General features: G+C 46.8%; 47 non-coding genes across 47 annotated transcripts; 1 reads left to right on the forward strand and 46 right to left on the reverse strand.

Moving 5' to 3' along the window:
- Window positions 1–356: 356 nt before the first annotated feature.
- Window positions 357–429, reverse strand: trnav-aac (transfer RNA valine (anticodon AAC)). The gene has a single exon. It is a non-coding gene; the product is annotated as a tRNA-Val (tRNA).
- A 239-nt stretch (window positions 430–668) lies between these two features.
- On the reverse strand, window positions 669–741 carry trnav-aac (transfer RNA valine (anticodon AAC)). The gene has a single exon. It is a non-coding gene; the product is annotated as a tRNA-Val (tRNA).
- Window positions 742–1,134: 393 nt separating this feature from the next.
- On the forward strand, window positions 1,135–1,206 carry trnad-guc (transfer RNA aspartic acid (anticodon GUC)). Its single transcript has one exon. It is a non-coding gene; the product is annotated as a tRNA-Asp (tRNA).
- Window positions 1,207–1,623: 417 nt separating this feature from the next.
- trnav-aac (transfer RNA valine (anticodon AAC)) lies at window positions 1,624–1,696 on the reverse strand. The gene has a single exon. It is a non-coding gene; the product is annotated as a tRNA-Val (tRNA).
- Window positions 1,697–1,936: 240 nt separating this feature from the next.
- trnav-aac (transfer RNA valine (anticodon AAC)) lies at window positions 1,937–2,009 on the reverse strand. Its single transcript has one exon. It is a non-coding gene; the product is annotated as a tRNA-Val (tRNA).
- Window positions 2,010–2,249: 240 nt separating this feature from the next.
- Window positions 2,250–2,322, reverse strand: trnav-aac (transfer RNA valine (anticodon AAC)). Its single transcript has one exon. It is a non-coding gene; the product is annotated as a tRNA-Val (tRNA).
- An 882-nt stretch (window positions 2,323–3,204) lies between these two features.
- Window positions 3,205–3,277, reverse strand: trnav-aac (transfer RNA valine (anticodon AAC)). Its single transcript has one exon. It is a non-coding gene; the product is annotated as a tRNA-Val (tRNA).
- A 569-nt stretch (window positions 3,278–3,846) lies between these two features.
- Window positions 3,847–3,919, reverse strand: trnav-aac (transfer RNA valine (anticodon AAC)). The gene has a single exon. It is a non-coding gene; the product is annotated as a tRNA-Val (tRNA).
- A 240-nt stretch (window positions 3,920–4,159) lies between these two features.
- Window positions 4,160–4,232, reverse strand: trnav-aac (transfer RNA valine (anticodon AAC)). The gene has a single exon. It is a non-coding gene; the product is annotated as a tRNA-Val (tRNA).
- A 553-nt stretch (window positions 4,233–4,785) lies between these two features.
- trnav-aac (transfer RNA valine (anticodon AAC)) lies at window positions 4,786–4,858 on the reverse strand. Its single transcript has one exon. It is a non-coding gene; the product is annotated as a tRNA-Val (tRNA).
- Window positions 4,859–5,098: 240 nt separating this feature from the next.
- trnav-aac (transfer RNA valine (anticodon AAC)) lies at window positions 5,099–5,171 on the reverse strand. Its single transcript has one exon. It is a non-coding gene; the product is annotated as a tRNA-Val (tRNA).
- A 240-nt stretch (window positions 5,172–5,411) lies between these two features.
- trnav-aac (transfer RNA valine (anticodon AAC)) lies at window positions 5,412–5,484 on the reverse strand. Its single transcript has one exon. It is a non-coding gene; the product is annotated as a tRNA-Val (tRNA).
- Window positions 5,485–6,037: 553 nt separating this feature from the next.
- Window positions 6,038–6,110, reverse strand: trnav-aac (transfer RNA valine (anticodon AAC)). The gene has a single exon. It is a non-coding gene; the product is annotated as a tRNA-Val (tRNA).
- Window positions 6,111–6,350: 240 nt separating this feature from the next.
- Window positions 6,351–6,423, reverse strand: trnav-aac (transfer RNA valine (anticodon AAC)). The gene has a single exon. It is a non-coding gene; the product is annotated as a tRNA-Val (tRNA).
- Window positions 6,424–6,976: 553 nt separating this feature from the next.
- On the reverse strand, window positions 6,977–7,049 carry trnav-aac (transfer RNA valine (anticodon AAC)). Its single transcript has one exon. It is a non-coding gene; the product is annotated as a tRNA-Val (tRNA).
- A 240-nt stretch (window positions 7,050–7,289) lies between these two features.
- Window positions 7,290–7,362, reverse strand: trnav-aac (transfer RNA valine (anticodon AAC)). The gene has a single exon. It is a non-coding gene; the product is annotated as a tRNA-Val (tRNA).
- Window positions 7,363–8,244: 882 nt separating this feature from the next.
- Window positions 8,245–8,317, reverse strand: trnav-aac (transfer RNA valine (anticodon AAC)). Its single transcript has one exon. It is a non-coding gene; the product is annotated as a tRNA-Val (tRNA).
- A 569-nt stretch (window positions 8,318–8,886) lies between these two features.
- On the reverse strand, window positions 8,887–8,959 carry trnav-aac (transfer RNA valine (anticodon AAC)). The gene has a single exon. It is a non-coding gene; the product is annotated as a tRNA-Val (tRNA).
- Window positions 8,960–9,199: 240 nt separating this feature from the next.
- trnav-aac (transfer RNA valine (anticodon AAC)) lies at window positions 9,200–9,272 on the reverse strand. The gene has a single exon. It is a non-coding gene; the product is annotated as a tRNA-Val (tRNA).
- A 553-nt stretch (window positions 9,273–9,825) lies between these two features.
- On the reverse strand, window positions 9,826–9,898 carry trnav-aac (transfer RNA valine (anticodon AAC)). The gene has a single exon. It is a non-coding gene; the product is annotated as a tRNA-Val (tRNA).
- A 240-nt stretch (window positions 9,899–10,138) lies between these two features.
- Window positions 10,139–10,211, reverse strand: trnav-aac (transfer RNA valine (anticodon AAC)). Its single transcript has one exon. It is a non-coding gene; the product is annotated as a tRNA-Val (tRNA).
- Window positions 10,212–10,451: 240 nt separating this feature from the next.
- trnav-aac (transfer RNA valine (anticodon AAC)) lies at window positions 10,452–10,524 on the reverse strand. The gene has a single exon. It is a non-coding gene; the product is annotated as a tRNA-Val (tRNA).
- A 553-nt stretch (window positions 10,525–11,077) lies between these two features.
- Window positions 11,078–11,150, reverse strand: trnav-aac (transfer RNA valine (anticodon AAC)). The gene has a single exon. It is a non-coding gene; the product is annotated as a tRNA-Val (tRNA).
- Window positions 11,151–11,390: 240 nt separating this feature from the next.
- On the reverse strand, window positions 11,391–11,463 carry trnav-aac (transfer RNA valine (anticodon AAC)). The gene has a single exon. It is a non-coding gene; the product is annotated as a tRNA-Val (tRNA).
- A 240-nt stretch (window positions 11,464–11,703) lies between these two features.
- On the reverse strand, window positions 11,704–11,776 carry trnav-aac (transfer RNA valine (anticodon AAC)). The gene has a single exon. It is a non-coding gene; the product is annotated as a tRNA-Val (tRNA).
- A 240-nt stretch (window positions 11,777–12,016) lies between these two features.
- On the reverse strand, window positions 12,017–12,089 carry trnav-aac (transfer RNA valine (anticodon AAC)). Its single transcript has one exon. It is a non-coding gene; the product is annotated as a tRNA-Val (tRNA).
- Window positions 12,090–12,329: 240 nt separating this feature from the next.
- On the reverse strand, window positions 12,330–12,402 carry trnav-aac (transfer RNA valine (anticodon AAC)). Its single transcript has one exon. It is a non-coding gene; the product is annotated as a tRNA-Val (tRNA).
- Window positions 12,403–12,642: 240 nt separating this feature from the next.
- On the reverse strand, window positions 12,643–12,715 carry trnav-aac (transfer RNA valine (anticodon AAC)). The gene has a single exon. It is a non-coding gene; the product is annotated as a tRNA-Val (tRNA).
- Window positions 12,716–12,955: 240 nt separating this feature from the next.
- trnav-aac (transfer RNA valine (anticodon AAC)) lies at window positions 12,956–13,028 on the reverse strand. Its single transcript has one exon. It is a non-coding gene; the product is annotated as a tRNA-Val (tRNA).
- Window positions 13,029–13,581: 553 nt separating this feature from the next.
- trnav-aac (transfer RNA valine (anticodon AAC)) lies at window positions 13,582–13,654 on the reverse strand. Its single transcript has one exon. It is a non-coding gene; the product is annotated as a tRNA-Val (tRNA).
- A 240-nt stretch (window positions 13,655–13,894) lies between these two features.
- Window positions 13,895–13,967, reverse strand: trnav-aac (transfer RNA valine (anticodon AAC)). Its single transcript has one exon. It is a non-coding gene; the product is annotated as a tRNA-Val (tRNA).
- Window positions 13,968–14,207: 240 nt separating this feature from the next.
- Window positions 14,208–14,280, reverse strand: trnav-aac (transfer RNA valine (anticodon AAC)). The gene has a single exon. It is a non-coding gene; the product is annotated as a tRNA-Val (tRNA).
- A 553-nt stretch (window positions 14,281–14,833) lies between these two features.
- trnav-aac (transfer RNA valine (anticodon AAC)) lies at window positions 14,834–14,906 on the reverse strand. The gene has a single exon. It is a non-coding gene; the product is annotated as a tRNA-Val (tRNA).
- A 240-nt stretch (window positions 14,907–15,146) lies between these two features.
- Window positions 15,147–15,219, reverse strand: trnav-aac (transfer RNA valine (anticodon AAC)). The gene has a single exon. It is a non-coding gene; the product is annotated as a tRNA-Val (tRNA).
- Window positions 15,220–15,459: 240 nt separating this feature from the next.
- trnav-aac (transfer RNA valine (anticodon AAC)) lies at window positions 15,460–15,532 on the reverse strand. Its single transcript has one exon. It is a non-coding gene; the product is annotated as a tRNA-Val (tRNA).
- Window positions 15,533–16,085: 553 nt separating this feature from the next.
- On the reverse strand, window positions 16,086–16,158 carry trnav-aac (transfer RNA valine (anticodon AAC)). The gene has a single exon. It is a non-coding gene; the product is annotated as a tRNA-Val (tRNA).
- A 240-nt stretch (window positions 16,159–16,398) lies between these two features.
- Window positions 16,399–16,471, reverse strand: trnav-aac (transfer RNA valine (anticodon AAC)). Its single transcript has one exon. It is a non-coding gene; the product is annotated as a tRNA-Val (tRNA).
- A 553-nt stretch (window positions 16,472–17,024) lies between these two features.
- Window positions 17,025–17,097, reverse strand: trnav-aac (transfer RNA valine (anticodon AAC)). Its single transcript has one exon. It is a non-coding gene; the product is annotated as a tRNA-Val (tRNA).
- Window positions 17,098–17,337: 240 nt separating this feature from the next.
- Window positions 17,338–17,410, reverse strand: trnav-aac (transfer RNA valine (anticodon AAC)). Its single transcript has one exon. It is a non-coding gene; the product is annotated as a tRNA-Val (tRNA).
- A 240-nt stretch (window positions 17,411–17,650) lies between these two features.
- trnav-aac (transfer RNA valine (anticodon AAC)) lies at window positions 17,651–17,723 on the reverse strand. The gene has a single exon. It is a non-coding gene; the product is annotated as a tRNA-Val (tRNA).
- Window positions 17,724–18,276: 553 nt separating this feature from the next.
- trnav-aac (transfer RNA valine (anticodon AAC)) lies at window positions 18,277–18,349 on the reverse strand. The gene has a single exon. It is a non-coding gene; the product is annotated as a tRNA-Val (tRNA).
- A 240-nt stretch (window positions 18,350–18,589) lies between these two features.
- Window positions 18,590–18,662, reverse strand: trnav-aac (transfer RNA valine (anticodon AAC)). Its single transcript has one exon. It is a non-coding gene; the product is annotated as a tRNA-Val (tRNA).
- A 553-nt stretch (window positions 18,663–19,215) lies between these two features.
- trnav-aac (transfer RNA valine (anticodon AAC)) lies at window positions 19,216–19,288 on the reverse strand. Its single transcript has one exon. It is a non-coding gene; the product is annotated as a tRNA-Val (tRNA).
- Window positions 19,289–19,528: 240 nt separating this feature from the next.
- Window positions 19,529–19,601, reverse strand: trnav-aac (transfer RNA valine (anticodon AAC)). Its single transcript has one exon. It is a non-coding gene; the product is annotated as a tRNA-Val (tRNA).
- Window positions 19,602–19,841: 240 nt separating this feature from the next.
- On the reverse strand, window positions 19,842–19,914 carry trnav-aac (transfer RNA valine (anticodon AAC)). The gene has a single exon. It is a non-coding gene; the product is annotated as a tRNA-Val (tRNA).
- Window positions 19,915–20,467: 553 nt separating this feature from the next.
- Window positions 20,468–20,540, reverse strand: trnav-aac (transfer RNA valine (anticodon AAC)). The gene has a single exon. It is a non-coding gene; the product is annotated as a tRNA-Val (tRNA).
- A 240-nt stretch (window positions 20,541–20,780) lies between these two features.
- On the reverse strand, window positions 20,781–20,853 carry trnav-aac (transfer RNA valine (anticodon AAC)). The gene has a single exon. It is a non-coding gene; the product is annotated as a tRNA-Val (tRNA).
- Window positions 20,854–21,637: the final 784 nt, after the last annotated feature.

The following is a 21,637-nucleotide window of genomic DNA, read 5'->3' on the forward strand; positions in this document are numbered from 1 at the left end:
AGTTAATCATTTTCTTTTGCAGACAGGGCGGGAAAAAGGTCAATGTTTCCGCCCAGTTTTGAACTGGGGACCTTTCGCGTGTTAGGCGAACGTGATAACCACTACACTACGGAAACCAAGGCTAGGTTTCTTTTGAACATATGCCTGCTCTTTGCGGAAGATCTTGATCTGATGGCTGATCTGATGAGAATATAGTGGACAGTATCTCTGCCTGTCACGCAGAAGAACAGGGTTCGATTCCCTGACGGGGAGAGTCTTCGTCAAACAGTAAGCGTATGCTCAGACTGGAAGCGTAGTCTTTTTTAATTGACCAAGTGAATCATTTTCTTTTGCAGACAGCGCGGGAAAAAGGTCAATGTTTCCGCCCAGTTTCGAACTGGGGACCTTTCGCGTGTTAGGCGAACGTGATAACCACTACACTACGGAAACCACAGCTAGGTTTCTTTTGAACATATGCCTGCTCTTTGCGGAAGATCTTGATCTGATGGCTGATCTGAAGAGAATATAGTGGACAGTATCTCTGCCTGTCACGCAGAAGACCAGGGTTCGATTCCCTGACGGGGAGAGTCTTCGTCAAACAGTAAGCGTATGCTCCGACTGGAAGTGTAGTCTTTTTTAATTGACCAAGTGAATCATTTTCTTTTGCAGACAGCGCGGGAAAAGGTCAATGTTTCCGCCCAGTTTCGAACTGGGGACCTTTCGCGTGTTAGGCGAACGTGATAACCACTACACTACGGAAACCACAGCTAGGTTTCTTTTGAACATATGCCTGCTCTTTGCGGAAGATCTTGATCTGATGGCTGATCTGAAGAGAATATAGTGGACAGTATCTCTGCCTGTCACGCAGAAGACCAGGGTTCGATTCCCTGACGGGGAGAGTCTTCGTCAAACAGTAAGCGTATGCTCAGACTGGAAGCGTAGTCTTTTTTAATTGACCAAGTGAATCATTTTCTTTTGCAGACAGGGCGGGAAAAAGGTCAATGTTTCCGCCCAGTTTTGAACTGGGGACCTTTCGCGTGTTAGGCGAACGTGATAACCACTACACTACGGAATTTTCGCCGGAAGGGAAAGTGTTCAAGTGCGTACCTTCTCTTCACAACGGCCAGAAATCTGGCAAAAGGTTTTCAGAGTGATTCCTCGTTAGTATAGTGGACAGTATCTCTGCCTGTCACGCAGAAGACCAGGGTTCGATTCCCTGACGGGGAGAGTCTTCGTCAAACAGTAAGCGTATGCTCCGACTGGAAGCGTAGTCTTTTTTAATTGACCAAATGAATCATTTTCTTTTGCAGACAGGGCGGGAAAAAGGTCAATGTTTCCGCCCAGTTTTGAACTGGGGACCTTTCGCGTGTTAGGCGAACGTGATAACCACTACACTACGGAAACCAAGGCTAGGTTTCTTTTGAACATATGCCTGCTCTTTGCGGAAGATCTTGATCTGATGGCTGATCTGATGAGAATATAGTGGACAGTATCTCTGCCTGTCACGCAGAAGAACAGGGTTCGATTCCCTGACGGGGAGAGTCTTCGTCAAACAGTAAGCGTATGCTCAGACTGGAAGCGTAGTCTTTTTTAATTGACCAAGTGAATCATTTTCTTTTGCAGACAGCGCGGGAAAAAGGTCAATGTTTCCGCCCAGTTTCGAACTGGGGACCTTTCGCGTGTTAGGCGAACGTGATAACCACTACACTACGGAAACCACAGCTAGGTTTCTTTTGAACATATGCCTGCTCTTTGCGGAAGATCTTGATCTGATGGCTGATCTGAAGAGAATATAGTGGACAGTATCTCTGCCTGTCACGCAGAAGACCAGGGTTCGATTCCCTGACGGGTAGAGTCTTCGTCAAACAGTAAGCGTATGCTCAGACTGGAAGCGTAGTCTTTTTTAATTGACCAAGTTAATCATTTTCTTTTGCAGACAGGGCGGGAAAAAGGTCAATGTTTCCGCCCAGTTTCGAACTGGGGACCTTTCGCGTGTTAGGCGAACGTGATAACCACTACACTACGGAAACCACGGCTAGGTTTCTTTTGAACATATGCCTGCTCTTTGCGGAAGATCTTGATCTGATGGCTGATCTGAAGAGAATATAGTGGACAGTATCTCTGCCTGTCACGCAGAAGACCAGGGTTCGATTCCCTGACGGGGAGAGTCTTCGTCAAACAGTAAGCGTATGCTCAGACTGGAAGCGTAGTCTTTTTTAATTGACCAAGTGAATCATTTTCTTTTGCAGACAGCGCGGGAAAAAGGTCAATGTTTCCGCCCAGTTTCGAACTGGGGACCTTTCGCGTGTTAGGCGAACGTGATAACCACTACACTACGGAAACCACAGCTAGGTTTCTTTTGAACATATGCCTGCTCTTTGCGGAAGATCTTGATCTGATGGCTGATCTGAAGAGAATATAGTGGACAGTATCTCTGCCTGTCACGCAGAAGACCAGGGTTCGATTCCCTGACGGGGAGAGTCTTCGTCAAACAGTAAGCGTATGCTCAGACTGGAAGCGTAGTCTTTTTTAATTGACCAAGTGAATCATTTTCTTTTGCAGACAGGGCGGGAAAAAGGTCAATGTTTCCGCCCAGTTTTGAACTGGGGACCTTTCGCGTGTTAGGCGAACGTGATAACCACTACACTACGGAATTTTCGCCGGAAGGGAAAGTGTTCAAGTGCGTACCTTCTCTTCACAACGGCCAGAAATCTGGCAAAAGGTTTTCAGAGTGATTCCTCGTTAGTATAGTGGACAGTATCTCTGCCTGTCACGCAGAAGAACAGGGTTCGATTCCCTGACGGGGAGAGTCTTCGTCAAACAGTAAGCGTATGCTCAGACTGGAAGCGTAGTCTTTTTTAATTGACCAAATGAATCATTTTCTTTTGCAGACAGGGCGGGAAAAAGGTCAATGTTTCCGCCCAGTTTTGAACTGGGGACCTTTCGCGTGTTAGGCGAACGTGATAACCACTACACTACGGAAACCAAGGCTAGGTTTCTTTTGAACATATGCCTGCTCTTTGCGGAAGATCTTGATCTGATGGCTGATCTGATGAGAATATAGTGGACAGTATCTCTGCCTGTCACGCAGAAGAACAGGGTTCGATTCCCTGACGGGGAGAGTCTTCGTCAAACAGTAAGCGTATGCTCAGACTGGAAGCGTAGTCTTTTTTAATTGACCAAGTGAATCATTTTCTTTTGCAGACAGCGCGGGAAAAAGGTCAATGTTTCCGCCCAGTTTCGAACTGGGGACCTTTCGCGTGTTAGGCGAACGTGATAACCACTACACTACGGAAACCACAGCTAGGTTTCTTTTGAACATATGCCTGCTCTTTGCGGAAGATCTTGATCTGATGGCTGATCTGAAGAGAATATAGTGGACAGTATCTCTGCCTGTCACGCAGAAGACCAGGGTTCGATTCCCTGACGGGGAGAGTCTTCGTCAAACAGTAAGCGTATGCTCAGACTGGAAGCGTAGTCTTTTTTAATTGACCAAGTGAATCATTTTCTTTTGCAGACAGGGCGGGAAAAAGGTCAATGTTTCCGCCCAGTTTTGAACTGGGGACCTTTCGCGTGTTAGGCGAACGTGATAACCACTACACTACGGAATTTTCGCCGGAAGGGAAAGTGTTCAAGTGCGTACCTTCTCTTCACAACGGCCAGAAATCTGGCAAAAGGTTTTCAGAGTGATTCCTCGTTAGTATAGTGGACAGTATCTCTGCCTGTCACGCAGAAGAACAGGGTTCGATTCCCTGACGGGGAGAGTCTTCGTCAAACAGTAAGCGTATGGTCAGACTGGAAGCGTAGTCTTTTTTAATTGACCAAGTGAATCATTTTCTTTTGCAGACAGCGCGGGAAAAAGGTCAATGTTTCCGCCCAGTTTCGAACTGGGGACCTTTCGCGTGTTAGGCGAACGTGATAACCACTACACTACGGAAACCACAGCTAGGTTTCTTTTGAACATATGCCTGCTCTTTGCGGAAGATCTTGATCTGATGGCTGATCTGAAGAGAATATAGTGGACAGTATCTCTGCCTGTCACGCAGAAGACCAGGGTTCGATTCCCTGACGGGTAGAGTCTTCGTCAAACAGTAAGCGTATGCTCAGACTGGAAGCGTAGTCTTTTTTAATTGACCAAGTTAATCATTTTCTTTTGCAGACAGGGCGGGAAAAAGGTCAATGTTTCCGCCCAGTTTCGAACTGGGGACCTTTCGCGTGTTAGGCGAACGTGATAACCACTACACTACGGAAACCACGGCTAGGTTTCTTTTGAACATATGCCTGCTCTTTGCGGAAGATCTTGATCTGATGGCTGATCTGATGAGAATATAGTGGACAGTATCTCTGCCTGTCACGCAGAAGACCAGGGTTCGATTCCCTGACGGGGAGAGTCTTCGTCAAACAGTAAGCGTATGCTCCGACTGGAAGCGTAGTCTTTTTTAATTGACCAAATGAATCATTTTCTTTTGCAGACAGGGCGGGAAAAAGGTCAATGTTTCCGCCCAGTTTTGAACTGGGGACCTTTCGCGTGTTAGGCGAACGTGATAACCACTACACTACGGAAACCAAGGCTAGGTTTCTTTTGAACATATGCCTGCTCTTTGCGGAAGATCTTGATCTGATGGCTGATCTGATGAGAATATAGTGGACAGTATCTCTGCCTGTCACGCAGAAGAACAGGGTTCGATTCCCTGACGGGGAGAGTCTTCGTCAAACAGTAAGCGTATGCTCAGACTGGAAGCGTAGTCTTTTTTAATTGACCAAGTGAATCATTTTCTTTTGCAGACAGCGCGGGAAAAAGGTCAATGTTTCCGCCCAGTTTCGAACTGGGGACCTTTCGCGTGTTAGGCGAACGTGATAACCACTACACTACGGAAACCACAGCTAGGTTTCTTTTGAACATATGCCTGCTCTTTGCGGGAGATCTTGATCTGATGGCTGATCTGATGAGAATATAGTGGACAGTATCTCTGCCTGTCACGCAGAAGACCAGGGTTCGATTCCCTGACGGGGAGAGTCTTCGTCAAACAGTAAGCGTATGCTCAGACTGGAAGCGTAGTCTTTTTTAATTGACCAAGTGAATCATTTTCTTTTGCAGACAGCGCGGGAAAAAGGTCAATGTTTCCGCCCAGTTTCGAACTGGGGACCTTTCGCGTGTTAGGCGAACGTGATAACCACTACACTACGGAAACCACAGCTAGGTTTCTTTTGAACATATGCCTGCTCTTTGCGGAAGATCTTGATCTGATGGCTGATCTGAAGAGAATATAGTGGACAGTATCTCTGCCTGTCACGCAGAAGACCAGGGTTCGATTCCCTGACGGGTAGAGTCTTCGTCAAACAGTAAGCGTATGCTCAGACTGGAAGCGTAGTCTTTTTTAATTGACCAAGTTAATCATTTTCTTTTGCAGACAGGGCGGGAAAAAGGTCAATGTTTCCGCCCAGTTTCGAACTGGGGACCTTTCGCGTGTTAGGCGAACGTGATAACCACTACACTACGGAAACCACGGCTAGGTTTCTTTTGAACATATGCCTGCTCTTTGCGGAAGATCTTGATCTGATGGCTGATCTGATGAGAATATAGTGGACAGTATCTCTGCCTGTCACGCAGAAGACCAGGGTTCGATTCCCTGACGGGGAGAGTCTTCGTCAAACAGTAAGCGTATGCTCCGACTGGAAGCGTAGTCTTTTTTAATTGACCAAATGAATCATTTTCTTTTGCAGACAGGGCGGGAAAAAGGTCAATGTTTCCGCCCAGTTTTGAACTGGGGACCTTTCGCGTGTTAGGCGAACGTGATAACCACTACACTACGGAAACCAAGGCTAGGTTTCTTTTGAACATATGCCTGCTCTTTGCGGAAGATCTTGATCTGATGGCTGATCTGATGAGAATATAGTGGACAGTATCTCTGCCTGTCACGCAGAAGAACAGGGTTCGATTCCCTGACGGGGAGAGTCTTCGTCAAACAGTAAGCGTATGCTCAGACTGGAAGCGTAGTCTTTTTTAATTGACCAAGTGAATCATTTTCTTTTGCAGACAGCGCGGGAAAAAGGTCAATGTTTCCGCCCAGTTTCGAACTGGGGACCTTTCGCGTGTTAGGCGAACGTGATAACCACTACACTACGGAAACCACAGCTAGGTTTCTTTTGAACATATGCCTGCTCTTTGCGGGAGATCTTGATCTGATGGCTGATCTGATGAGAATATAGTGGACAGTATCTCTGCCTGTCACGCAGAAGACCAGGGTTCGATTCCCTGACGGGGAGAGTCTTCGTCAAACAGTAAGCGTATGCTCAGACTGGAAGCGTAGTCTTTTTTAATTGACCAAGTGAATCATTTTCTTTTGCAGACAGCGCGGGAAAAAGGTTAATGTTTCCGCCCAGTTTCGAACTGGGGACCTTTCGCGTGTTAGGCGAACGTGATAACCACTACACTACGGAAACCACAGCTAGGTTTCTTTTGAACATATGCCTGCTCTTTGCGGAAGATCTTGATCTGATGGCTGATCTGAAGAGAATATAGTGGACAGTATCTCTGCCTGTCACGCAGAAGACCAGGGTTCGATTCCCTGACGGGGAGAGTCTTCGTCAAACAGTAAGCGTATGCTCCGACTGGAAGCGTAGTCTTTTTTAATTGACCAAATGAATCATTTTCTTTTGCAGACAGGGCGGGAAAAAGGTCAATGTTTCCGCCCAGTTTTGAACTGGGGACCTTTCGCGTGTTAGGCGAACGTGATAACCACTACACTACGGAAACCAAGGCTAGGTTTCTTTTGAACATATGCCTGCTCTTTGCGGAAGATCTTGATCTGATGGCTGATCTGATGAGAATATAGTGGACAGTATCTCTGCCTGTCACGCAGAAGAACAGGGTTCGATTCCCTGACGGGGAGAGTCTTCGTCAAACAGTAAGCGTATGCTCAGACTGGAAGCGTAGTCTTTTTTAATTGACCAAGTGAATCATTTTCTTTTGCAGACAGCGCGGGAAAAAGGTCAATGTTTCCGCCCAGTTTCGAACTGGGGACCTTTCGCGTGTTAGGCGAACGTGATAACCACTACACTACGGAAACCACAGCTAGGTTTCTTTTGAACATATGCCTGCTCTTTGCGGGAGATCTTGATCTGATGGCTGATCTGATGAGAATATAGTGGACAGTATCTCTGCCTGTCACGCAGAAGACCAGGGTTCGATTCCCTGACGGGGAGAGTCTTCGTCAAACAGTAAGCGTATGCTCAGACTGGAAGCGTAGTCTTTTTTAATTGACCAAGTGAATCATTTTCTTTTGCAGACAGCGCGGGAAAAAGGTCAATGTTTCCGCCCAGTTTCGAACTGGGGACCTTTCGCGTGTTAGGCGAACGTGATAACCACTACACTACGGAAACCACAGCTAGGTTTCTTTTGAACATATGCCTGCTCTTTGCGGAAGATCTTGATCTGATGGCTGATCTGAAGAGAATATAGTGGACAGTATCTCTGCCTGTCACGCAGAAGACCAGGGTTCGATTCCCTGACGGGGAGAGTCTTCGTCAAACAGTAAGCGTATGCTCAGACTGGAAGCGTAGTCTTTTTTAATTGACCAAGTGAATCATTTTCTTTTGCAGACAGGGCGGGAAAAAGGTCAATGTTTCCGCCCAGTTTTGAACTGGGGACCTTTCGCGTGTTAGGCGAACGTGATAACCACTACACTACGGAATTTTCGCCGGAAGGGAAAGTGTTCAAGTGCGTACCTTCTCTTCACAACGGCCAGAAATCTGGCAAAAGGTTTTCAGAGTGATTCCTCGTTAGTATAGTGGACAGTATCTCTGCCTGTCACGCAGAAGAACAGGGTTCGATTCCCTGACGGGGAGAGTCTTCGTCAAACAGTAAGCGTATGCTCAGACTGGAAGCGTAGTCTTTTTTAATTGACCAAATGAATCATTTTCTTTTGCAGACAGGGCGGGAAAAAGGTCAATGTTTCCGCCCAGTTTTGAACTGGGGACCTTTCGCGTGTTAGGCGAACGTGATAACCACTACACTACGGAAACCAAGGCTAGGTTTCTTTTGAACATATGCCTGCTCTTTGCGGAAGATCTTGATCTGATGGCTGATCTGATGAGAATATAGTGGACAGTATCTCTGCCTGTCACGCAGAAGAACAGGGTTCGATTCCCTGACGGGGAGAGTCTTCGTCAAACAGTAAGCGTATGCTCAGACTGGAAGCGTAGTCTTTTTTAATTGACCAAGTGAATCATTTTCTTTTGCAGACAGCGCGGGAAAAAGGTCAATGTTTCCGCCCAGTTTCGAACTGGGGACCTTTCGCGTGTTAGGCGAACGTGATAACCACTACACTACGGAAACCACAGCTAGGTTTCTTTTGAACATATGCCTGCTCTTTGCGGAAGATCTTGATCTGATGGCTGATCTGAAGAGAATATAGTGGACAGTATCTCTGCCTGTCACGCAGAAGACCAGGGTTCGATTCCCTGACGGGGAGAGTCTTCGTCAAACAGTAAGCGTATGCTCAGACTGGAAGCGTAGTCTTTTTTAATTGACCAAGTGAATCATTTTCTTTTGCAGACAGGGCGGGAAAAAGGTCAATGTTTCCGCCCAGTTTTGAACTGGGGACCTTTCGCGTGTTAGGCGAACGTGATAACCACTACACTACGGAATTTTCGCCGGAAGGGAAAGTGTTCAAGTGCGTACCTTCTCTTCACAACGGCCAGAAATCTGGCAAAAGGTTTTCAGAGTGATTCCTCGTTAGTATAGTGGACAGTATCTCTGCCTGTCACGCAGAAGAACAGGGTTCGATTCCCTGACGGGGAGAGTCTTCGTCAAACAGTAAGCGTATGGTCAGACTGGAAGCGTAGTCTTTTTTAATTGACCAAGTGAATCATTTTCTTTTGCAGACAGCGCGGGAAAAAGGTCAATGTTTCCGCCCAGTTTCGAACTGGGGACCTTTCGCGTGTTAGGCGAACGTGATAACCACTACACTACGGAAACCACAGCTAGGTTTCTTTTGAACATATGCCTGCTCTTTGCGGAAGATCTTGATCTGATGGCTGATCTGAAGAGAATATAGTGGACAGTATCTCTGCCTGTCACGCAGAAGACCAGGGTTCGATTCCCTGACGGGTAGAGTCTTCGTCAAACAGTAAGCGTATGCTCAGACTGGAAGCGTAGTCTTTTTTAATTGACCAAGTTAATCATTTTCTTTTGCAGACAGGGCGGGAAAAAGGTCAATGTTTCCGCCCAGTTTCGAACTGGGGACCTTTCGCGTGTTAGGCGAACGTGATAACCACTACACTACGGAAACCACGGCTAGGTTTCTTTTGAACATATGCCTGCTCTTTGCGGAAGATCTTGATCTGATGGCTGATCTGATGAGAATATAGTGGACAGTATCTCTGCCTGTCACGCAGAAGACCAGGGTTCGATTCCCTGACGGGGAGAGTCTTCGTCAAACAGTAAGCGTATGCTCCGACTGGAAGCGTAGTCTTTTTTAATTGACCAAATGAATCATTTTCTTTTGCAGACAGGGCGGGAAAAAGGTCAATGTTTCCGCCCAGTTTTGAACTGGGGACCTTTCGCGTGTTAGGCGAACGTGATAACCACTACACTACGGAAACCAAGGCTAGGTTTCTTTTGAACATATGCCTGCTCTTTGCGGAAGATCTTGATCTGATGGCTGATCTGATGAGAATATAGTGGACAGTATCTCTGCCTGTCACGCAGAAGAACAGGGTTCGATTCCCTGACGGGGAGAGTCTTCGTCAAACAGTAAGCGTATGCTCAGACTGGAAGCGTAGTCTTTTTTAATTGACCAAGTGAATCATTTTCTTTTGCAGACAGCGCGGGAAAAAGGTCAATGTTTCCGCCCAGTTTCGAACTGGGGACCTTTCGCGTGTTAGGCGAACGTGATAACCACTACACTACGGAAACCACAGCTAGGTTTCTTTTGAACATATGCCTGCTCTTTGCGGGAGATCTTGATCTGATGGCTGATCTGATGAGAATATAGTGGACAGTATCTCTGCCTGTCACGCAGAAGACCAGGGTTCGATTCCCTGACGGGGAGAGTCTTCGTCAAACAGTAAGCGTATGCTCAGACTGGAAGCGTAGTCTTTTTTAATTGACCAAGTGAATCATTTTCTTTTGCAGACAGCGCGGGAAAAAGGTCAATGTTTCCGCCCAGTTTCGAACTGGGGACCTTTCGCGTGTTAGGCGAACGTGATAACCACTACACTACGGAAACCACAGCTAGGTTTCTTTTGAACATATGCCTGCTCTTTGCGGAAGATCTTGATCTGATGGCTGATCTGAAGAGAATATAGTGGACAGTATCTCTGCCTGTCACGCAGAAGACCAGGGTTCGATTCCCTGACGGGTAGAGTCTTCGTCAAACAGTAAGCGTATGCTCAGACTGGAAGCGTAGTCTTTTTTAATTGACCAAGTTAATCATTTTCTTTTGCAGACAGGGCGGGAAAAAGGTCAATGTTTCCGCCCAGTTTCGAACTGGGGACCTTTCGCGTGTTAGGCGAACGTGATAACCACTACACTACGGAAACCACGGCTAGGTTTCTTTTGAACATATGCCTGCTCTTTGCGGAAGATCTTGATCTGATGGCTGATCTGATGAGAATATAGTGGACAGTATCTCTGCCTGTCACGCAGAAGACCAGGGTTCGATTCCCTGACGGGGAGAGTCTTCGTCAAACAGTAAGCGTATGCTCCGACTGGAAGCGTAGTCTTTTTTAATTGACCAAATGAATCATTTTCTTTTGCAGACAGGGCGGGAAAAAGGTCAATGTTTCCGCCCAGTTTTGAACTGGGGACCTTTCGCGTGTTAGGCGAACGTGATAACCACTACACTACGGAAACCAAGGCTAGGTTTCTTTTGAACATATGCCTGCTCTTTGCGGAAGATCTTGATCTGATGGCTGATCTGATGAGAATATAGTGGACAGTATCTCTGCCTGTCACGCAGAAGAACAGGGTTCGATTCCCTGACGGGGAGAGTCTTCGTCAAACAGTAAGCGTATGCTCAGACTGGAAGCGTAGTCTTTTTTAATTGACCAAGTGAATCATTTTCTTTTGCAGACAGCGCGGGAAAAAGGTCAATGTTTCCGCCCAGTTTCGAACTGGGGACCTTTCGCGTGTTAGGCGAACGTGATAACCACTACACTACGGAAACCACAGCTAGGTTTCTTTTGAACATATGCCTGCTCTTTGCGGGAGATCTTGATCTGATGGCTGATCTGATGAGAATATAGTGGACAGTATCTCTGCCTGTCACGCAGAAGACCAGGGTTCGATTCCCTGACGGGGAGAGTCTTCGTCAAACAGTAAGCGTATGCTCAGACTGGAAGCGTAGTCTTTTTTAATTGACCAAGTGAATCATTTTCTTTTGCAGACAGCGCGGGAAAAAGGTTAATGTTTCCGCCCAGTTTCGAACTGGGGACCTTTCGCGTGTTAGGCGAACGTGATAACCACTACACTACGGAAACCACAGCTAGGTTTCTTTTGAACATATGCCTGCTCTTTGCGGAAGATCTTGATCTGATGGCTGATCTGAAGAGAATATAGTGGACAGTATCTCTGCCTGTCACGCAGAAGACCAGGGTTCGATTCCCTGACGGGGAGAGTCTTCGTCAAACAGTAAGCGTATGCTCCGACTGGAAGCGTAGTCTTTTTTAATTGACCAAATGAATCATTTTCTTTTGCAGACAGCGCGGGAAAAAGGTCAATGTTTCCGCCCAGTTTCGAACTGGGGACCTTTCGCGTGTTAGGCGAACGTGATAACCACTACACTACGGAAACCACAGCTAGGTTTCTTTTGAACATATGCCTGCTCTTTGCGGAAGATCTTGATCTGATGGCTGATCTGAAGAGAATATAGTGGACAGTATCTCTGCCTGTCACGCAGAAGACCAGGGTTCGATTCCCTGACGGGTAGAGTCTTCGTCAAACAGTAAGCGTATGCTCAGACTGGAAGCGTAGTCTTTTTTAATTGACCAAGTTAATCATTTTCTTTTGCAGACAGGGCGGGAAAAAGGTCAATGTTTCCGCCCAGTTTCGAACTGGGGACCTTTCGCGTGTTAGGCGAACGTGATAACCACTACACTACGGAAACCAAGGCTAGGTTTCTTTTGAACATATGCCTGCTCTTTGCGGAAGATCTTGATCTGATGGCTGATCTGATGAGAATATAGTGGACAGTATCTCTGCCTGTCACGCAGAAGAACAGGGTTCGATTCCCTGACGGGGAGAGTCTTCGTCAAACAGTAAGCGTATGCTCAGACTGGAAGCGTAGTCTTTTTTAATTGACCAAGTGAATCATTTTCTTTTGCAGACAGCGCGGGAAAAAGGTCAATGTTTCCGCCCAGTTTCGAACTGGGGACCTTTCGCGTGTTAGGCGAACGTGATAACCACTACACTACGGAAACCACAGCTAGGTTTCTTTTGAACATATGCCTGCTCTTTGCGGAAGATCTTGATCTGATGGCTGATCTGAAGAGAATATAGTGGACAGTATCTCTGCCTGTCACGCAGAAGACCAGGGTTCGATTCCCTGACGGGTAGAGTCTTCGTCAAACAGTAAGCGTATGCTCAGACTGGAAGCGTAGTCTTTTTTAATTGACCAAGTTAATCATTTTCTTTTGCAGACAGGGCGGGAAAAAGGTCAATGTTTCCGCCCAGTTTCGAACTGGGGACCTTTCGCGTGTTAGGCGAACGTGATAACCACTACACTACGGAAACCACGGCTAGGTTTCTTTTGAACATATGCCTGCTCTTTGCGGAAGATCTTGATCTGATGGCTGATCTGATGAGAATATAGTGGACAGTATCTCTGCCTGTCACGCAGAAGACCAGGGTTCGATTCCCTGACGGGGAGAGTCTTCGTCAAACAGTAAGCGTATGCTCCGACTGGAAGCGTAGTCTTTTTTAATTGACCAAATGAATCATTTTCTTTTGCAGACAGCGCGGGAAAAAGGTCAATGTTTCCGCCCAGTTTCGAACTGGGGACCTTTCGCGTGTTAGGCGAACGTGATAACCACTACACTACGGAAACCACGGCTAGGTTTCTTTTGAACATATGCCTGCTCTTTGCGGAAGATCTTGATCTGATGGCTTATCTGAAGAGAATATAGTGGACAGTATCTCTGCCTGTCACGCAGAAGACCAGGGTTCGATTCCCTGACGGGCAGAGTCTTCGTCAAACAGTAAGCGTATGCTCCGACTGGAAGCGTAGTCTTTTTTAATTGACCAAATGAATCATTTTCTTTTGCAGACAGGGCGGGAAAAAGGTCAATGTTTCCGCCCAGTTTTGAACTGGGGACCTTTCGCGTGTTAGGCGAACGTGATAACCACTACACTACGGAAACCAAGGCTAGGTTTCTTTTGAACATATGCCTGCTCTTTGCGGAAGATCTTGATCTGATGGCTGATCTGATGAGAATATAGTGGACAGTATCTCTGCCTGTCACGCAGAAGAACAGGGTTCGATTCCCTGACGGGGAGAGTCTTCGTCAAACAGTAAGCGTATGCTCAGACTGGAAGCGTAGTCTTTTTTAATTGACCAAGTGAATCATTTTCTTTTGCAGACAGCGCGGGAAAAAGGTCAATGTTTCCGCCCAGTTTCGAACTGGGGACCTTTCGCGTGTTAGGCGAACGTGATAACCACTACACTACGGAAACCACGGCTAGGTTTCTTTTGAACATATGCCTGCTCTTTGCGGAAGATCTTGATCTGATGGCTTATCTGAAGAGAATATAGTGGACAGTATCTCTGCCTGTCACGCAGAAGACCAGGGTTCGATTCCCTGACGGGGAGAGTCTTCGTCAAACAGTAAGCGTATGCTCAGACTGGAAGCGTAGTCTTTTTTAATTGACCAAGTTAATCATTTTCTTTTGCAGACAGGGCGGGAAAAAGGTCAATGTTTCCGCCCAGTTTCGAACTGGGGACCTTTCGCGTGTTAGGCGAACGTGATAACCACTACACTACGGAAACCACGGCTAGGTTTCTTTTGAACATATGCCTGCTCTTTGCGGAAGATCTTGATCTGATGGCTGATCTGAAGAGAATATAGTGGACAGTATCTCTGCCTGTCACGCAGAAGACCAGGGTTCGATTCCCTGACGGGGAGAGTCTTCGTCAAACAGTAAGCGTATGCTCAGACTGGAAGCGTAGTCTTTTTTAATTGACCAAGTGAATCATTTTCTTTTGCAGACAGCGCGGGAAAAAGGTCAATGTTTCCGCCCAGTTTCGAACTGGGGACCTTTCGCGTGTTAGGCGAACGTGATAACCACTACACTACGGAAACCACAGCTAGGTTTCTTTTGAACATATGCCTGCTCTTTGCGGAAGATCTTGATCTGATGGCTGATCTGATGAGAATATAGTGGACAGTATCTCTGCCTGTCACGCAGAAGACCAGGGTTCGATTCCCTGACGGGGAGAGTCTTCGTCAAACAGTAAGCGTATGCTCCGACTGGAAGCGTAGTCTTTTTTAATTGACCAAATGAATCATTTTCTTTTGCAGACAGGGCGGGAAAAAGGTCAATGTTTCCGCCCAGTTTTGAACTGGGGACCTTTCGCGTGTTAGGCGAACGTGATAACCACTACACTACGGAAACCAAGGCTAGGTTTCTTTTGAACATATGCCTGCTCTTTGCGGAAGATCTTGATCTGATGGCTGATCTGATGAGAATATAGTGGACAGTATCTCTGCCTGTCACGCAGAAGAACAGGGTTCGATTCCCTGACGGGGAGAGTCTTCGTCAAACAGTAAGCGTATGCTCAGACTGGAAGCGTAGTCTTTTTTAATTGACCAAGTGAATCATTTTCTTTTGCAGACAGCGCGGGAAAAAGGTCAATGTTTCCGCCCAGTTTCGAACTGGGGACCTTTCGCGTGTTAGGCGAACGTGATAACCACTACACTACGGAAACCACAGCTAGGTTTCTTTTGAACATATGCCTGCTCTTTGCGGAAGATCTTGATCTGATGGCTGATCTGAAGAGAATATAGTGGACAGTATCTCTGCCTGTCACGCAGAAGACCAGGGTTCGATTCCCTGACGGGTAGAGTCTTCGTCAAACAGTAAGCGTATGCTCAGACTGGAAGCGTAGTCTTTTTTAATTGACCAAGTTAATCATTTTCTTTTGCAGACAGGGCGGGAAAAAGGTCAATGTTTCCGCCCAGTTTCGAACTGGGGACCTTTCGCGTGTTAGGCGAACGTGATAACCACTACACTACGGAAACCACGGCTAGGTTTCTTTTGAACATATGCCTGCTCTTTGCGGAAGATCTTGATCTGATGGCTGATCTGATGAGAATATAGTGGACAGTATCTCTGCCTGTCACGCAGAAGACCAGGGTTCGATTCCCTGACGGGGAGAGTCTTCGTCAAACAGTAAGCGTATGCTCCGACTGGAAGCGTAGTCTTTTTTAATTGACCAAATGAATCATTTTCTTTTGCAGACAGCGCGGGAAAAAGGTCAATGTTTCCGCCCAGTTTCGAACTGGGGACCTTTCGCGTGTTAGGCGAACGTGATAACCACTACACTACGGAAACCACGGCTAGGTTTCTTTTGAACATATGCCTGCTCTTTGCGGAAGATCTTGATCTGATGGCTTATCTGAAGAGAATATAGTGGACAGTATCTCTGCCTGTCACGCAGAAGACCAGGGTTCGATTCCCTGACGGGTAGAGTCTTCGTCAAACAGTAAGCGTATGCTCCGACTGGAAGCGTAGTCTTTTTTAATTGACCAAATGAATCATTTTCTTTTGCAGACAGGGCGGGAAAAAGGTCAATGTTTCCGCCCAGTTTTGAACTGGGGACCTTTCGCGTGTTAGGCGAACGTGATAACCACTACACTACGGAAACCAAGGCTAGGTTTCTTTTGAACATATGCCTGCTCTTTGCGGAAGATCTTGATCTGATGGCTGATCTGATGAGAATATAGTGGACAGTATCTCTGCCTGTCACGCAGAAGAACAGGGTTCGATTCCCTGACGGGGAGAGTCTTCGTCAAACAGTAAGCGTATGCTCAGACTGGAAGCGTAGTCTTTTTTAATTGACCAAGTGAATCATTTTCTTTTGCAGACAGCGCGGGAAAAAGGTCAATGTTTCCGCCCAGTTTCGAACTGGGGACCTTTCGCGTGTTAGGCGAACGTGATAACCACTACACTACGGAAACCACAGCTAGGTTTCTTTTGAACATATGCCTGCTCTTTGCGGGAGATCTTGATCTGATGGCTGATCTGATGAGAATATAGTGGACAGTATCTCTGCCTGTCACGCAGAAGACCAGGGTTCGATTCCCTGACGGGGAGAGTCTTCGTCAAACAGTAAGCGTATGCTCAGACTGGAAGCGTAGTCTTTTTTAATTGACCAAGTGAATCATTTTCTTTTGCAGACAGCGCGGGAAAAAGGTTAATGTTTCCGCCCAGTTTCGAACTGGGGACCTTTCGCGTGTTAGGCGAACGTGATAACCACTACACTACGGAAACCACAGCTAGGTTTCTTTTGAACATATGCCTGCTCTTTGCGGAAGATCTTGATCTGATGGCTGATCTGAAGAGAATATAGTGGACAGTATCTCTGCCTGTCACGCAGAAGACCAGGGTTCGATTCCCTGACGGGGAGAGTCTTCGTCAAACAGTAAGCGTATGCTCCGACTGGAAGCGTAGTCTTTTTTAATTGACCAAATGAATCATTTTCTTTTGCAGACAGGGCGGGAAAAAGGTCAATGTTTCCGCCCAGTTTTGAACTGGGGACCTTTCGCGTGTTAGGCGAACGTGATAACCACTACACTACGGAAACCAAGGCTAGGTTTCTTTTGAACATATGCCTGCTCTTTGCGGAAGATCTTGATCTGATGGCTGATCTGATGAGAATATAGTGGACAGTATCTCTGCCTGTCACGCAGAAGAACAGGGTTCGATTCCCTGACGGGGAGAGTCTTCGTCAAACAGTAAGCGTATGCTCAGACTGGAAGCGTAGTCTTTTTTAATTGACCAAGTGAATCATTTTCTTTTGCAGACAGCGCGGGAAAAAGGTCAATGTTTCCGCCCAGTTTCGAACTGGGGACCTTTCGCGTGTTAGGCGAACGTGATAACCACTACACTACGGAAACCACGGCTAGGTTTCTTTTGAACATATGCCTGCTCTTTGCGGAAGATCTTGATCTGATGGCTTATCTGAAGAGAATATAGTGGACAGTATCTCTGCCTGTCACGCAGAAGACCAGGGTTCGATTCCCTGACGGGGAGAGTCTTCGTCAAACAGTAAGCGTATGCTCAGACTGGAAGCGTAGTCTTTTTTAATTGACCAAGTTAATCATTTTCTTTTGCAGACAGGGCGGGAAAAAGGTCAATGTTTCCGCCCAGTTTCGAACTGGGGACCTTTCGCGTGTTAGGCGAACGTGATAACCACTACACTACGGAAACCACGGCTAGGTTTCTTTTGAACATATGCCTGCTCTTTGCGGAAGATCTTGATCTGATGGCTGATCTGAAGAGAATATAGTGGACAGTATCTCTGCCTGTCACGCAGAAGACCAGGGTTCGATTCCCTGACGGGGAGAGTCTTCGTCAAACAGTAAGCGTATGCTCAGACTGGAAGCGTAGTCTTTTTTAATTGACCAAATGAATCATTTTCTTTTGCAGACAGCGCGGGAAAAAGGTCAATGTTTCCGCCCAGTTTCGAACTGGGGACCTTTCGCGTGTTAGGCGAACGTGATAACCACTACACTACGGAAACCACAGCTAGGTTTCTTTTGAACATATGCCTGCTCTTTGCGGAAGATCTTGATCTGATGGCTTACCTGAAGAGAATATAGTGGACAGTATCTCTACCTGTCACGCAGAAGACCAGGGTTCGATTCCCTGACGGGTAGAGTCTTCGTCAAACAGTAAGCGTATGCTCCGACTGGAAGCGTAGTCTTTTTTAATTGACCAAATGAATCATTTTCTTTTGCAGACAGGGCGGGAAAAAGGTCAATGTTTCCGCCCAGTTTTGAACTGGGGACCTTTCGCGTGTTAGGCGAACGTGATAACCACTACACTACGGAAACCAAGGCTAGGTTTCTTTTGAACATATGCCTGCTCTTTGCGGAAGATCTTGATCTGATGGCTGATCTGATGAGAATATAGTGGACAGTATCTCTGCCTGTCACGCAGAAGAACAGGGTTCGATTCCCTGACGGGGAGAGTCTTCGTCAAACAGTAAGCGTATGCTCAGACTGGAAGCGTAGTCTTTTTTAATTGACCAAGTGAATCATTTTCTTTTGCAGACAGCGCGGGAAAAAGGTCAATGTTTCCGCCCAGTTTCGAACTGGGGACCTTTCGCGTGTTAGGCGAACGTGATAACCACTACACTACGGAAACCACAGCTAGGTTTCTTTTGAACATATGCCTGCTCTTTGCGGGAGATCTTGATCTGATGGCTGATCTGATGAGAATATAGTGGACAGTATCTCTGCCTGTCACGCAGAAGACCAGGGTTCGATTCCCTGACGGGGAGAGTCTTCGTCAAACAGTAAGCGTATGCTCAGACTGGAAGCGTAGTCTTTTTTAATTGACCAAGTGAATCATTTTCTTTTGCAGACAGCGCGGGAAAAAGGTCAATGTTTCCGCCCAGTTTCGAACTGGGGACCTTTCGCGTGTTAGGCGAACGTGATAACCACTACACTACGGAAACCACAGCTAGGTTTCTTTTGAACATATGCCTGCTCTTTGCGGAAGATCTTGATCTGATGGCTGATCTGAAGAGAATATAGTGGACAGTATCTCTGCCTGTCACGCAGAAGACCAGGGTTCGATTCCCTGACGGGGAGAGTCTTCGTCAAACAGTAAGCGTATGCTCCGACTGGAAGCGTAGTCTTTTTTAATTGACCAAATGAATCATTTTCTTTTGCAGACAGGGCGGGAAAAAGGTCAATGTTTCCGCCCAGTTTTGAACTGGGGACCTTTCGCGTGTTAGGCGAACGTGATAACCACTACACTACGGAAACCAAGGCTAGGTTTCTTTTGAACATATGCCTGCTCTTTGCGGAAGATCTTGATCTGATGGCTGATCTGATGAGAATATAGTGGACAGTATCTCTGCCTGTCACGCAGAAGAACAGGGTTCGATTCCCTGACGGGGAGAGTCTTCGTCAAACAGTAAGCGTATGCTCAGACTGGAAGCGTAGTCTTTTTTAATTGACCAAGTGAATCATTTTCTTTTGCAGACAGCGCGGGAAAAAGGTCAATGTTTCCGCCCAGTTTCGAACTGGGGACCTTTCGCGTGTTAGGCGAACGTGATAACCACTACACTACGGAAACCACAGCTAGGTTTCTTTTGAACATATGCCTGCTCTTTGCGGAAGATCTTGATCTGATGGCTGATCTGAAGAGAATATAGTGGACAGTATCTCTGCCTGTCACGCAGAAGACCAGGGTTCGATTCCCTGACGGGTAGAGTCTTCGTCAAACAGTAAGCGTATGCTCAGACTGGAAGCGTAGTCTTTTTTAATTGACCAAGTTAATCATTTTCTTTTGCAGACAGGGCGGGAAAAAGGTCAATGTTTCCGCCCAGTTTCGAACTGGGGACCTTTCGCGTGTTAGGCGAACGTGATAACCACTACACTACGGAAACCACGGCTAGGTTTCTTTTGAACATATGCCTGCTCTTTGCGGAAGATCTTGATCTGATGGCTGATCTGATGAGAATATAGTGGACAGTATCTCTGCCTGTCACGCAGAAGACCAGGGTTCGATTCCCTGACGGGGAGAGTCTTCGTCAAACAGTAAGCGTATGCTCCGACTGGAAGCGTAGTCTTTTTTAATTGACCAAATGAATCATTTTCTTTTGCAGACAGCGCGGGAAAAAGGTCAATGTTTCCGCCCAGTTTCGAACTGGGGACCTTTCGCGTGTTAGGCGAACGTGATAACCACTACACTACGGAAACCACGGCTAGGTTTCTTTTGAACATATGCCTGCTCTTTGCGGAAGATCTTGATCTGATGGCTTACCTGAAGAGAATATAGTGGACAGTATCTCTGCCTGTCACGCAGAAGACCAGGGTTCGATTCCCTGACGGGTAGAGTCTTCGTCAAACAGTAAGCGTATGCTCCGACTGGAAGCGTAGTCTTTTTTAATTGACCAAATGAATCATTTTCTTTTGCAGACAGGGCGGGAAAAAGGTCAATGTTTCCGCCCAGTTTTGAACTGGGGACCTTTCGCGTGTTAGGCGAACGTGATAACCACTACACTACGGAAACCAAGGCTAGGTTTCTTTTGAACATATGCCTGCTCTTTGCGGAAGATCTTGATCTGATGGCTGATCTGATGAGAATATAGTGGACAGTATCTCTGCCTGTCACGCAGAAGAACAGGGTTCGATTCCCTGACGGGGAGAGTCTTCGTCAAACAGTAAGCGTATGCTCAGACTGGAAGCGTAGTCTTTTTTAATTGACCAAGTGAATCATTTTCTTTTGCAGACAGCGCGGGAAAAAGGTCAATGTTTCCGCCCAGTTTCGAACTGGGGACCTTTCGCGTGTTAGGCGAACGTGATAACCACTACACTACGGAAACCACAGCTAGGTTTCTTTTGAACATATGCCTGCTCTTTGCGGGAGATCTTGATCTGATGGCTGATCTGATGAGAATATAGTGGACAGTATCTCTGCCTGTCACGCAGAAGACCAGGGTTCGATTCCCTGACGGGGAGAGTCTTCGTCAAACAGTAAGCGTATGCTCAGACTGGAAGCGTAGTCTTTTTTAATTGACCAAGTGAATCATTTTCTTTTGCAGACAGCGCGGGAAAAAGGTCAATGTTTCCGCCCAGTTTCGAACTGGGGACCTTTCGCGTGTTAGGCGAACGTGATAACCACTACACTACGGAAACCACAGCTAGGTTTCTTTTGAACATATGCCTGCTCTTTGCGGAAGATCTTGATCTGATGGCTGATCTGAAGAGAATATAGTGGACAGTATCTCTGCCTGTCACGCAGAAGACCAGGGTTCGATTCCCTGACGGGGAGAGTCTTCGTCAAACAGTAAGCGTATGCTCCGACTGGAAGCGTAGTCTTTTTTAATTGACCAAATGAATCATTTTCTTTTGCAGACAGGGCGGGAAAAAGGTCAATGTTTCCGCCCAGTTTTGAACTGGGGACCTTTCGCGTGTTAGGCGAACGTGATAACCACTACACTACGGAAACCAAGGCTAGGTTTCTTTTGAACATATGCCTGCTCTTTGCGGAAGATCTTGATCTGATGGCTGATCTGATGAGAATATAGTGGACAGTATCTCTGCCTGTCACGCAGAAGAACAGGGTTCGATTCCCTGACGGGGAGAGTCTTCGTCAAACAGTAAGCGTATGCTCAGACTGGAAGCGTAGTCTTTTTTAATTGACCAAGTGAATCATTTTCTTTTGCAGACAGCGCGGGAAAAAGGTCAATGTTTCCGCCCAGTTTCGAACTGGGGACCTTGCGCGTGTTAGGCGAACGTGATAACCACTACACTACGGAAACCACAGCTAGGTTTCTTTTGAACATATGCCTGCTCTTTGCGGAAGATCTTGATCTGATGGCTGATCTGAAGAGAATATAGTGGACAGTATCTCTGCCTGTCACGCAGAAGACCAGGGTTCGATTCCCTGACGGGTAGAGTCTTCGTCAAACAGTAAGCG

Source organism: Pungitius pungitius, unplaced genomic scaffold (genome assembly GCF_949316345.1).
Source record: "Pungitius pungitius unplaced genomic scaffold, fPunPun2.1 scaffold_33, whole genome shotgun sequence".
Taxonomy (NCBI): domain Eukaryota; kingdom Metazoa; phylum Chordata; class Actinopteri; order Perciformes; family Gasterosteidae; genus Pungitius; species Pungitius pungitius.